The sequence below is a fragment of the Diospyros lotus genome, chromosome 6 (assembly GCF_014633365.1).
Source record: "Diospyros lotus cultivar Yz01 chromosome 6, ASM1463336v1, whole genome shotgun sequence".
NCBI lineage: Eukaryota > Viridiplantae > Streptophyta > Magnoliopsida > Ericales > Ebenaceae > Diospyros > Diospyros lotus.
Window position 1 is genome coordinate 22,894,735 of NC_068343.1, and position 12,194 is coordinate 22,906,928.

A 12,194-nucleotide genomic window follows, 5' to 3' on the forward strand; every position below is an offset into this window, starting at 1 on the left:
TTGGAGGCAGGGAGTGCCTCGGAACTTGGATGTCCAAGGAAGAGAGCAAGGGATTGGTGAGCGTCTCGAGATGAGGATAATGACGCTGGAAGCAGTCCGAACAGGAATAAATTTCAGAATAAATTTTGTATAAGCTCGAGTGGGTGCCAATACCGAATGGTCGCAGGGGACCACCGAGAAGCTCAGGGGACCCTAGGGGTGGTCTGGTTTTGCGAATAAGGTAACCCTTAGGTGTTTCGGGGTGGAATAAAGGTCCCGGGCAGGTGCAGGGATGAAATCGGCTTTATCGAGTAAAGTCGGTTATTAATTTTTGAAGAAATCAAGTCTTGGTGTGGTTTAAGAATAATTAAATTAGGCTTGGAGGGCCCAAATGTCATTATTAAAAATTCCTAAGTGGAATTAGGGGTTCTTAATTGCAATTAATGAGAATCAAGGGAGTTAAAATGTAAATTATTATATATATATATATATGATGTATACTCGAAAGTAGGGAGGAAGCTTCCTCCCCTCTGATATTTTGAAATGGCTGAGAGCCTTCGCGAGGGAGAGAGCAAAGAGCGAGAGCCGAGCGAGAGAGATGAGATCGAGAGGGGGATGATCGAGAGATAGCGAGAGGAAGAGATGAAGTGGCCATGGCTGGGCACAAAGGAGGATGTGACAGCAATGGAGGAAGGCCGATCGGCCATGGCTGAGGTAGCTCGCGGCGATGCTGAAGCGAATGATGGCCAGGGCAGTGGTGCAGCGTCGTATAGGGTAGCTAATGGTGGTTGTTGGTGGCCGATATGAGCGGCAGTGGCGGCTCGTTGCATCGGCCAGCAGCGGAGGTGACTATGGCAGTTGCGACTGCTGCGAATGGAGGCTGAGCCGGCGTGGGTTGAGTCGGAGGCGGTTGATGCAGGGCTGGCGATGGCGGTGTGGCCAGCAGCGGTGGCTGGCGAGTCTGGCAGCGGAGGCCGGCGGTGCGCTCAGGCGGGCGTGAGGAAGAAGATGGTGAACAGGAGCGGTCGCGCGCGGGAAGGAAGAGGCAAGGGAGGAAAAGAAAGAAAATAAAAAAAAGGAAAAAAAATAAAAATAAGGAAAAATCTTGTAAAAATCCATAAAAATTGGGGAAAGTCCTGAAAATTAATTTGGGGCTCGAGGAGTGGGCCGGAGGTTCGATATGGAAATCCGAGGGGCATTATGGCGGTCCAATAGGCGATGCCAATGTGGGCGATTAGCCGATTTTCTCTTCCAGACTAACTGAGGTGAATTAATTCTTTTCAAAATATTTCCTTTATGTGAGATATTAAATTGAGTAGAATAATTATTTGTTGGATTAAACCCTATGTCGGGGTTGTTTGGAAATTTGTTGATGGATGGTTTTGATGGTGTGTGTGGCGAAGTTGAGGGCATTGGTTTAATGTCGGATGTTGATAGAGTTGGGTTTGTGTGTATTTGTATCTAGGTTCGACCTGGGAGGCGGTGATCCTAGAAGAGCTCGGAGTTCAGGCTGGAGTTCGTGCCGGGGCAGAGTTGAGGCTTCGAGCCAGGTAAAGGATGGCCCCATGTGGAGGTGGCCTTGCAAGTGGGTAAATATGTCTGATAATGTATTTATGTTGCATTGGCATGTAGTGATTATATCTTGTGTGATGCAAGACCTAGTGGATCGATGGCCATACGGAGGACTAGTGTGGTGGGGGCTGATAGGTTGATGCCTCAAACCTTAGTGGGTTGTGAGGATGAGTGGACCTAGCCTCATTTGCATGCATTTGGCATACATAAACATGATTATATTCATATTTACATGCATTGCACCCTTACTGAGTCTTTATGACTCATGAGGTTTTACCTCGTGTTGTAGATGATGCAAGACCATATGCAAGCAGGGATGGTGCCGGGAGACTGTTGTGGCAACTAGCGGTGTTGCCCGAATTGTGTATTTTATTATCTCTTGTATGTAGCCATGTGGTGTTGTGTATATATACCCTTGTGAGAAAAATGCACGTGTTGATGAGCTTTAGATGTATCTAATTGTTGTAATCATCAGTATGTTAGATGATTGTGAGTTGCTTGATTATATGTGGCTTGAGTAGTTGAAGCCAAGTTCTGACCGAGTAAAGATTAGCGAGGTATGTTCTCATAAATCCCCAATACTCAGCGAAGGGTTTGTTATGTTAGCTTTGTGCCTGGGTCACCTCTGGCTTGTTATGGGGCTAGCTGAAGAGAGGTGAAGCTCACTCGGGTTTCGGGTCCCGGTTCGCTGAGTTTTCTTGTTTTAGTTGGGACCGATTCCTGAGTGGAGCGAAGGGAAGGATGAAGCCTAGTTCCCACCTAGGGCGTTTCCTGTTGAAACATAGTCCAACCCTTTAGTTATAGTTTGATAGGTGAGTAATCTAGTCAATTATTTACCGGTGACGCCCGAAAGTGGGAGCGGGTTGTTACAATTGGTATCAAAGCATGGCTAGCTGTATGAGTGGGGAAGGCTAGCGTGCTGGAGTGTTAAGTATGGTCGGTTAAGTGATTGATGTGAGCAATTGCCAGAGTTTTGAGTCGAGGATTATCCAGCATGATTTGAACGTAAGTCAGAATGTCTTAACTGCTGAGTTGGGGTTGAGAACAGTTGGTTTGTGATCTCGAGGTTTGGATGTGAGATTGATTTGATAAGCTTGAAAGTTGGACATGTGGTCTGAGGTCCCTAAGGGATTGGGTCGAGTCATTGAGGCCTGCAATGGTTTGAATGATATGTTTGGATATTCCTGCTTTAGGGTTGAGAAAATATTCTGGATTGAGATAACATACCTGTGAGAGATATACGGGTTGAGCAAAGAAGAACCGGAAACCTAAGTGTGGGTGTCGGTGTCAAGAAAACCCGAATGAGGCATTTCAGGGATATGAAGTGTTTTAAGGATGAGGACTCATTGAGATTGAAGTGTTGAGGCTCGTGTGGGGACACGAAGCCGAAGCGTGACTAGTCCGGGAGGGGATTAGTGAAGCATCCTTGTGTTAGGGATTTGTCAAGCATGTTCGAGGGAATAGAGTTGTCCCTTGGAAGTGGTGCAATAAGGCTTGTGCGCTTGAGATAAAATGAGCTAAAGTGGGTGTTAGCTCGAGGCTCAAGGAAAAGATTCGACATCAGGCGATGTGATCGTATTGTTAAAATAATCTCCAAGGGGATGTGCCTAGGGTATAAGTGGACCCTAGTTGGTTTCACGATGAGACGATGCCTATCCTTGGGAGTGATAGGTGTGTGACAAGTGGACCCTAGCGGGTGTTTGTATGAGATGGAAATCCCAAGTGAGTCAAGCTAGAATCCAGGGGAATCTAGATTTGGGATTAAGGAGTTGGGCATGCGTTGATATGCGTGTAAAAGCCATGGGGTTAGAAGTCCTAGTTGTGAAGGGCTAAAGGACCGTTCATGTGATTGATGGATGAGGGGCCAATCAAAACTCTCATTATGACGGTTGGGGTCTGGTGGGACGCCTAAGGTCGGGAGATGAGAGGTGAATAGACCCTCATTGTGATGCCTAGGGTCGAGATGACGCCTAAGGTCACGAGACCCTTGATGGGAGACGCGGAGGTCACCTAATGAGGGGTATGAGCGGTGTGTGGTCCGAGGGCGATGAGTTTGTGGCAATAGGATATCCATGGGCTATGCGCGCGCAAGAAATGCCAACTTTGGATGCCAAGTGGGCAGGGGCATGGCGAGTAATGTGGAGGCCTTGAATTTTATATTTCAAGTCATGGAAGCCTGAGCGAGGCGTGTTGGAAGGCCAGGCCAGGCGTAGTGACTGAATGCGTTCATAAGTGTGCAAGGAGAGACGAGAGGTCTCGATTTAACTAGAGGGTACTGGCAGGTGCCTTGGGTTATGTGTGCCGGAGCTCAAGGTAAGTTCAACTTGTTGGTCATGGATTAAGAGATCGCTGGCAGCCAAGCTCTGGGATGAGTTGGGTGGATAAGTGAATCACGATGAACTAGATCCATTATGAAGGAAGTTGAAACTTTCAGATATTGATTGAAGACCGTGAGGCATGATCTTGTGGGGTAAGATTATGAGGCCTCAAGAGGTGAAGTAGTTTGAGAGTCTCTTAAGTGGTAAGAGATGCAGAGTCTTGAGAAGCGAGGCTCATGGTGTGAGCTTGAGGTTATCAAGGCAAGGGTAACCAAGTAGGATGGTTTTGGTTAAGGGTGGTGGAACCATCGTAGCTCGGGGAGACCTTAAGTAGCTTTGACGCTATGGGTGCAAGGCTCAATGTGACGGATCTAGTGCTAGGGACCATGTGGCAGAGGACTAATGAGTTGGCTCGCGTTGAAGGCAAGTGGCCCATGGGCCTGAGCAATTTAGTGAACTGCAGGTGACAGTCAGATGCCGAAGATCTGGAGCAGCACCTTAGGAAATTTGGTCATGTGAGACTGAGAATCTCCTGCAAAGGGGTAGGACATCTAGAGTAGTCCTAAGGGAAGAATCGCTGAATGCGGTAATGGTCCGATGGATTAGTAGTCGAGTAGGAAGCTCGGTGAGGTGATGCCACGGGTGTGAAGCAAGTCAGTGTTGAACCTGAGCCATGCTACTGGGAATTGTTGTTGGGCTAGTGTAAGGGAGCAACATGGTAATGATGATTGGGTGTTGGCTCTCCGAAGCACAGGGTAACACGATGGGGAACCAGTGTTGGGCCAGTGTATGAGAGTGACACGGTAATGATGACCAGGTGTTAGCTCGCTTAAAGCACGGGGTAACTCAGTGATTATGCAGATGGTTAGGGGCTGAAGATTTGTGAGATGCGGTAAGGGTGTTGAAAGCTGTGGTCGGTTCCACAACTCAGTTGCTAGTAATAAGAGCTGTCAGGGTGTTGCACCCAAGTGGGGTTTAAGCCCTTTATCTAGTTAAAGTGGTGTCAAGGCAATTTAGCATATGTTCAGGTGTGGTAGCGTCTCAAGATATTTGAGAAAGAAACCTGGGGAAAAAGAAATGGGTCTAGCGTGGGAATAACGCTACAGTTGATGCCTACGGTTGACGGGTCTAATGCTAAGGACCATTAGATATAGACGGTTAGTTCACAGGAGGGACTGCAGCCCTCTATGTAGAGTAACCTGTCTACGGTAGAGACGATTAGACGTCGAAGACTTGGAGTATGCTGTAGGTTATGTTTGAGCCAGACCTAAAATTTTGTAAGGATTGAAGAATCGTGGCAGTGCTTTTGTTGTTGTAGTAGCAAAAGGCTATGAATTCAATGAAGGATATCTTGTGGTGTGATATTAAAGGGCGATGTGATGCTCCTTTCTAAAGGATGCTAACGCAATTGTGGTTAAATTGATCGAAGTTGATCAGGTAAATTGAGATGATGAACCCTGTGTGACCTTGCGGTGATGCAAGAAGATGGATCGATTAGTGGAGTCGGTAAATGGCTCGAGAATGTTATGTAAGTGCCGTGGAGGGTGAGACTTACGAGTTGGAAGCTAATCATGAGATGAGAGTATTGAAGCGTGTGAAGGCTTCGAGTAAAGGGATCCCTAATCCTGTGAAGTGAGTTGTGGCAAGCTGAATGCGTGGCTAAGGCACGGTTTGAAATTCGTGAAGGCTCGCGATTGAACAGTTTAAAATTAGTCATGATGTGTCGATGTCAAATGAGGAAGTATCCTCATGTAGCATTGGATGGATTTCCGGTCAATGGCATAGGATCAATTGCCAGGTAGTAGCACTTGATGGTAATGATGGGAGCGTGAGGCTCGAGGTGAAAGTAAAGCATGATCGCTACGGGGCAAACAACGTAGTTCAAAATTTTGGAACTTACCCCGATGCCGGCGATTGGATCAACATTGAAATCAAATCATTCACAAACAAATAAATGAATCTAACCTTTAGATTATAGAGTCGTTCGCAGATTCGAGCCGTCCAAGCGTCCGGCCTCTAACTCGTGATACGCGGCACGCGTCCGTTGGCAAGGAGAGCGGAATAGGAGTGCTAGCTCCTTCTCCTTTGCGCGGCTTGTGTATGGACGGAAAAAGAACGCTTTCATTTTGCATTGATGCCAAAAAAAATGGGGAAGAGTGAACGACAATGCGTTTTTCAACTCTTTAAAAAAGACACCAAAAATTCCTTAATTTTGGGCAACCCATAAAGGGATATTTATAGTGAAATATCCTAGGGTTTCTAAAACCCTAATGGATTGTGCTAGCCCATTAATTCTAATTTAATTAGAATATTAAGTGGGCTTATTCTAGTCTAACTAGAAATATAATTAAATGGCCCAAATCCTTTTATAGGTTTAAATAAAATATTTTGGCCCAAATCTAATTCAAGCCCAAATCTAATATTTAATATTTAGCCCAAATCTAATTTGGTCCAAATATAATATTTATTTTAATATTTGGCCCAAATCCAATTTAGTCCAAATATAATTTTTTAATTTAATATTTGGCCCAAATCCAATTTAGTCCAAATATTAACTTAAGGCCAAATATATTTTATTTCCTATTTGCCACTCCAACAAATAGAAAATTATTAAATTAGAAACTCCTTTCTGATTTAATTAATTGCCATTTTAGGAAACTCTTTCCATTATGACGACTCCTCGTCATATCGACGTCATTACGTCTATTTGTTCTTTTTCCGTGAGAACCTACGATGGCGTAACTTCTTGCCGAAGTGTCCCACTTAACCATACGTCCACTCTCCTGGTTTAAGCCAGTGACCGTGCCTATTGTGTATGACTCATTAGCCTTCCGAATATGTTGGCAATGTGTCGGTACGAATACATAAGACAAGATTGGCCTCTAGCAAAACATCATGCCTACCCAATTATTCAGAAGGATTCATAATCCATAAATAACCTTTCACGAGCATGGTTACTGTGTAATTCGATCCTCTCGTCAATGTATCTTATGTGATCTCAAGTATGGTGATGTGTTACTTGATAACGATCACATGAATTTTCTTCGGTCTTCCGGATATCTTCACTTAATTAGAAAGTAAATCAATAACTCCTTATTGATCTCTTTCACCATGGCCATGGATTTAAAGTGAATATCCACGAAGGCGCTTTAGATACATCATCCTCTATCAAGGGATAGACGAGTCCCATCTTGGCTATGGACCCATCTCCATAAGCCTCATGATATACCCAACGATCGCCCACGTGCAGTCTTTGTCTAGGCCCATCGAAACGATGTCAAAGCATACCGGTCTTCTTATGAGATGACCGTGATAACCTCAGGTTCAAGGATTAGTTACACCCATCTCGTATGAGAATACCATCAACATATAACCAAAATGGATTCTCATGGCGAGTCATGTCCAGTGACACGTTCTCCAACATTGGTCACCTATGTACTTGTTTAGGCATCCCCATGCCTATGGGTGTGAGACCCCCATTGCTATCACATAGCAAAAACATAGCACATACAAGTCTTACCGCAATTGTTAATGTCCATTCTTGACATTGTTACGACTTGAGACGTTTAATGATGTCTAGAAACTGTGATGCATCATCTCACATCTTTATAGATTATTCACAGTATACATCATACGGATTTCTATCTAGTTTCATTCGGTTATTACAATAATAGCAAGAAACTAATAGAATGACTTCTTGTGAATTTGAACAACTCCTTATTCAAATAATAAACATGATTACAATTGTCAGTGTACAACATGCCCAATCTGATTGGGTCTAGAGCACTTACACTAACACGAGGACTGTGATGTAAAGCCTTATTGATTGACCGTGTACGTAAAGGTTCAGCGGGTCCTGGTGGCTAGACCAGGCGAATGTTGATAAAGAGATCCAAGTATTGTAAAAGATGGTTGGTCAAGGCAAAGTCGTGCCCCTTGAAGGAGTGCTACTCCGTAGCAGGAGTTATAGATAGTAGTGTTGAAATGTGGTCAGGGTAGAATTTGAGATGTTCTCCCAAGAAAAGTTGAGCAGGGGGCAACCACACTAGATGAATCTCCTAAGGCACTACAACTTTAACAGGATGGATCACCCAGAAAGGCTAGCGTAATGGCGAGTGCCTGAGTAAGAAGGTGAGTTTTACGACATTGAGTAGAAGTGTGAGTTCCACAGGAGTGGCAAGGTAATTTTCAACAGCTGGAGTTTCTATCGAAGCGGTAATTGATGTTTGCAAGTGTAGTGTCTGGAGGAAGGTTGTGTTGATGGTGAGTCGAGCGATTCGGTTAGAGCTAACTAAGTTGGGTAGATGGAAGATGAGAGCGAATTTAACATGTCACCAGTAGGTGACGAGAACTCAAAAGAAGAGCTTGTGGGATGAGATTGGTTCCTAGAAATGGTGATTAGTGATGAGATCACCTGTTAGCTGTGAGTGATACAGCTAGGGCGATGCCTTGGTATGGAGGCAATTGATAAGATTTAGCCTCGTAGTTAGAGATTAATGGGTGTGAAGAAAAGCAACTAGTGGAGTCGATTGGTGACCGGCTGAGGGTAGCTGGTGGCAACCGAAGGTGTCGACCAATGATACCGACAACGACGAGTAGCGGCTGGCCATGGTCGTGTGGCGTCGTGAAAGTAGTTAGTTGGTGGTGTAGGTGGCTTTGGAGTCGTGATTGTGATTGGATGTGGCGTTAAGCAAGGGCAAGAGGTCGACTTAGCTGATGATGATGGCATTAGAGCCAATACGATCGCTCACTGAATGGTGTGAGCTAATTGAAGCAAAAGTTATAAAAAGTCCAGGAGAAGCCAGAGTCTCTCAGGGAATTAGCTAGTTGCCATAAGCATAGCAAAGTGATATGAGGAAGGCGGCCTAAGAGTGGGGTCGTGCTGGTTGCGATGACCAGTGAGATTCAAGGAGCAGCGAATCTTTGAGATGACATGGTGGTGTTGTCGTCACTGGTAGGGAAAAGATTTTGTCAAGGAGGTCAAAGGTAACCATGGTGCATGGTAGGACCTCGAAGCCGAATATGAATGGCCATAAAGGCTGCTGCCTGTGAAATTTGAGATGCAACGACCGTGGAGGGAAATTCGTTGCTGTTATAGTGTTGTCCTTGCCGAGGAGAATAACGAGAATCATTAAGCATGGTTTAAATCAGGTGTCTACTACGGATTGAGAATGAATCTGATTTAAGTTGACCGAAAGTTTTGTGCCTCTAGAATATGAGGCTCTGCCGAGAGATGGCAAAATTTGAGAGGTCCCAATGAAATTGAAGCTGGGCAATTAAAAATTTGGCTAAAAGACCGCTACAAGAGTGGGGGTGTGACCATGTTAGCTTGCTGTGGTGCAGATCAAAGGCACGACTCATCCTACAGGTGCGATACAATTAGTGGTTGTGCAGATGGTAATAAGCCAATCACATGTGCCACGCACCGTGGGTGATGACGAGGGCTGATTAATGGTTCTGCTACCTTAAGTGCAATGGTAGAATCCTTGACTCACGGTAGGGTAATAGCCAAGGTAAGGCCTAGCGTGGGGCATGATTGTGAAAGCTGAAATGGGGTGAAGAATTGAAGAGGGGTTGCTCAGTGAAGAGTTCCCTGAGATGGGTATGAAACCCTTACTAGCATGTAATATCGGCCAGTAAGGAAGGCCAAAGTATCTCTGTGTGCTTATGCGAGGAGCTCCTAGTTGGGAAAAGGTTGTGGCCCGAGCATGGTTACGCTCGAGGTGAGAATGTGATGGTGCGTGCATTGTCAAGCTTGAGGTGGACTCGAGTAGTACACGTATGATTGAAATGTGGAATTACCTGGCATGGTGTTAGGTATGTCGATTATGCATAATCGTATCGATAAATGAGAATCGGCTGGTCAAGAAAAAGACCATGTATGAAGTAGTCGAAGTTGGCTGGGTGGGCCAAATAGTTACTTCCCATGTAGTGCTAGCATGGTAAATTGATTGATAACGAGAAGTTGCCATGAGGATTGACTCAAGCTATGCATGCGTGTGATTAATGGAGGTATGCCATGATGGAATGGGTGCCCAAGTGTCTAGTGGCCACTAGAAGTGACATTGCGGCGTGTGATCGGTGCTAAAACGTTGCTGGTAGAACCAGTGTAAAATTGTGGCCATGTGTGATTGGCAATGGGAAACGTTACCATGTGAAATCGGCGTAAAATTGTGGTAGACTGATCGGTGATGCAATGTTAGCGAGCGTTTATTTCGATTGATGAGAAAATGGGATGTAAACTGCAAAGTGATGCTTCGAGGTAGAGAAAATCCATCTAGAGATGGACATCGTTGCAGTAAGCATGACCAGCAATCAGTGGTACGATTTGGCTGGAAGCCAAGGTGGTATTCAGTTGGTGAATGTCCTTGAGAGGCGGTGGACCAAATGCCTAAGTGAAGCCTTGAGGTGGGAATAACCTAAGGTAAAGGCTGAGAAATGGTTCGGCTACGAGATTCTCGAGCAGGGGATTCGGAGAGTAGCCGAAAAATGTGATTATCTTGGGCAAGAGATTAAGGTAAAGTGAATTTCGAGGACGAAATTCTTTAAGGGGGGTGGAATGTAATACCCGGTATTACATGGTATTGGAAATAAATAAATTTTGATTATATTGAAAGGATCTCGGGTGGTTCGGGAAGCCCAAGAGTCGGTTTCGGAAAATTAATTAATAAATTATCGAATTGGAGGCAGGGAGTGCCTCGGGACTTGGATGTCCAAGGAAGAGAGCAAGGGATTGGTGAGTGTCTCGAGATGAGGATAATGACGCTGGAAGCAATCCGAACGGGAATAAATTTCAGAATAAATTTTATATAAGCCTGAGTGGGTGCCGATACCGAATGGTTGCAGGGGACCTCCGGGAAGCTGAGGGGACCCTAGGGGTGGTCCGGTTTTGCGAATAAGGCAACCCTTAGGTGTTTCGGGGTGGAATAAAGGTCCCGGGCAGGCGTAGGGACGAAATCGGCTTTACCGAGTAAAGTCGGTTATTAATTTTTGAAGAAATCAAGTCTTGGTGTGGCTTAAGAATAATTAAATTAGGCTTAGAGGGCCCAAATGTCATTATTAAAAATTCCTAAGTGGAATTAGGGGTTCTTAGTTGCAATTAATGAGAATCAAGGGAGTTAAAATGTAAATTATTATATATATATATGATGTATACGCGAAAGTGGGGAGGAAGCTTCCTCCCCTCTGATATTTTGAAATGGCCGAGAGCCTTCGCGAGGGAGAGAGCAAAGAGCGAGAGTCAAGCGAGAGAGATGAGATCGAGAGGGGGCTGATAGAGAGATAACGAGAGGAAGAGATGGAGTGGCCATGGGTGGGCACAATGGAGGACGCGACAGTAATGGAGGAAGGCCGATTGGCCATGGCTGAGGCAGTTCGCGGCGATGCTAAAGAGAATGATGGCTAAGGCAGTGGCGCGGCGTCGTGTAGGGCAGCTAATGGTGGTTGCTGGTGGCCGGTATGAGCGGGAGTGGCGGCTGGTTGCATCGGCTAGCAGCGGAGGTGACTATGGCAGTTGCGACTGCTGTGAATGGAGGCTGAGCCGGCGTGGGTTGAGTCGGAGGCGGTTGATGCAGGGATGGCGATGGCGGTGTGGCCAGCAGCGGCGGCTGGCGAGTCGGGCAGCAGAGGCCGGCGGCGGGCGCAGGCAGGCGCGAGGAAGAAGATGGTGAACAAGAGCGGCCGCGCACGTGAAGGAAGAAGCAGGGGAGGAAAAGAAAGAAAAGAAAAGAAAAAAAAGGAAAAAAAATAAAAAAAAGGAAAAATCTTGGAAAAATCCAGAAAAATTGGGGAAAGTTCTAAAAATTAATTTGGGGCTCGAGGAGTGGGCCGGAGGTTCGATATGGAAATTCGAGGGGCATTATGGCGGTCCAATAGGCGATGCCAATGTGGACGATTAGCCGATTTTCTCTTCCAGACTAACTGAAGTGAGTTAATTAATTCTTTTCAAAATGTTTCCTTTATGTGAGATATTAAATTGAGTAGAATAATTATTTGTTGGATTAAACCCTGTGTCGGGATTGTTTGGAAATTTGTTGATGGATGGTTTTGATGGTGTGTGCGGCGAAGTTGAGGGCATTGTTTTAATGCCGGATGTTGATAGAGTTGGGTTTGTGTGTATTTGTATTTAGATCAAGAGTGAAGCATAACAAGGCAAGTTTTTTTCCTTTTTGTTTCATATGCAGGTTCCTACTCTTCTCATTTTAAAGGGAAAGTTTTTGTATTGGGATTGGTCTCTATGAGAAGTTCTTCCTCACATGAGGCAAGCCTTTTTGTTTTACACCTTGTGGTGGTTGTGAGCCACTTTCCCTTGTGGGGGTGGATGTA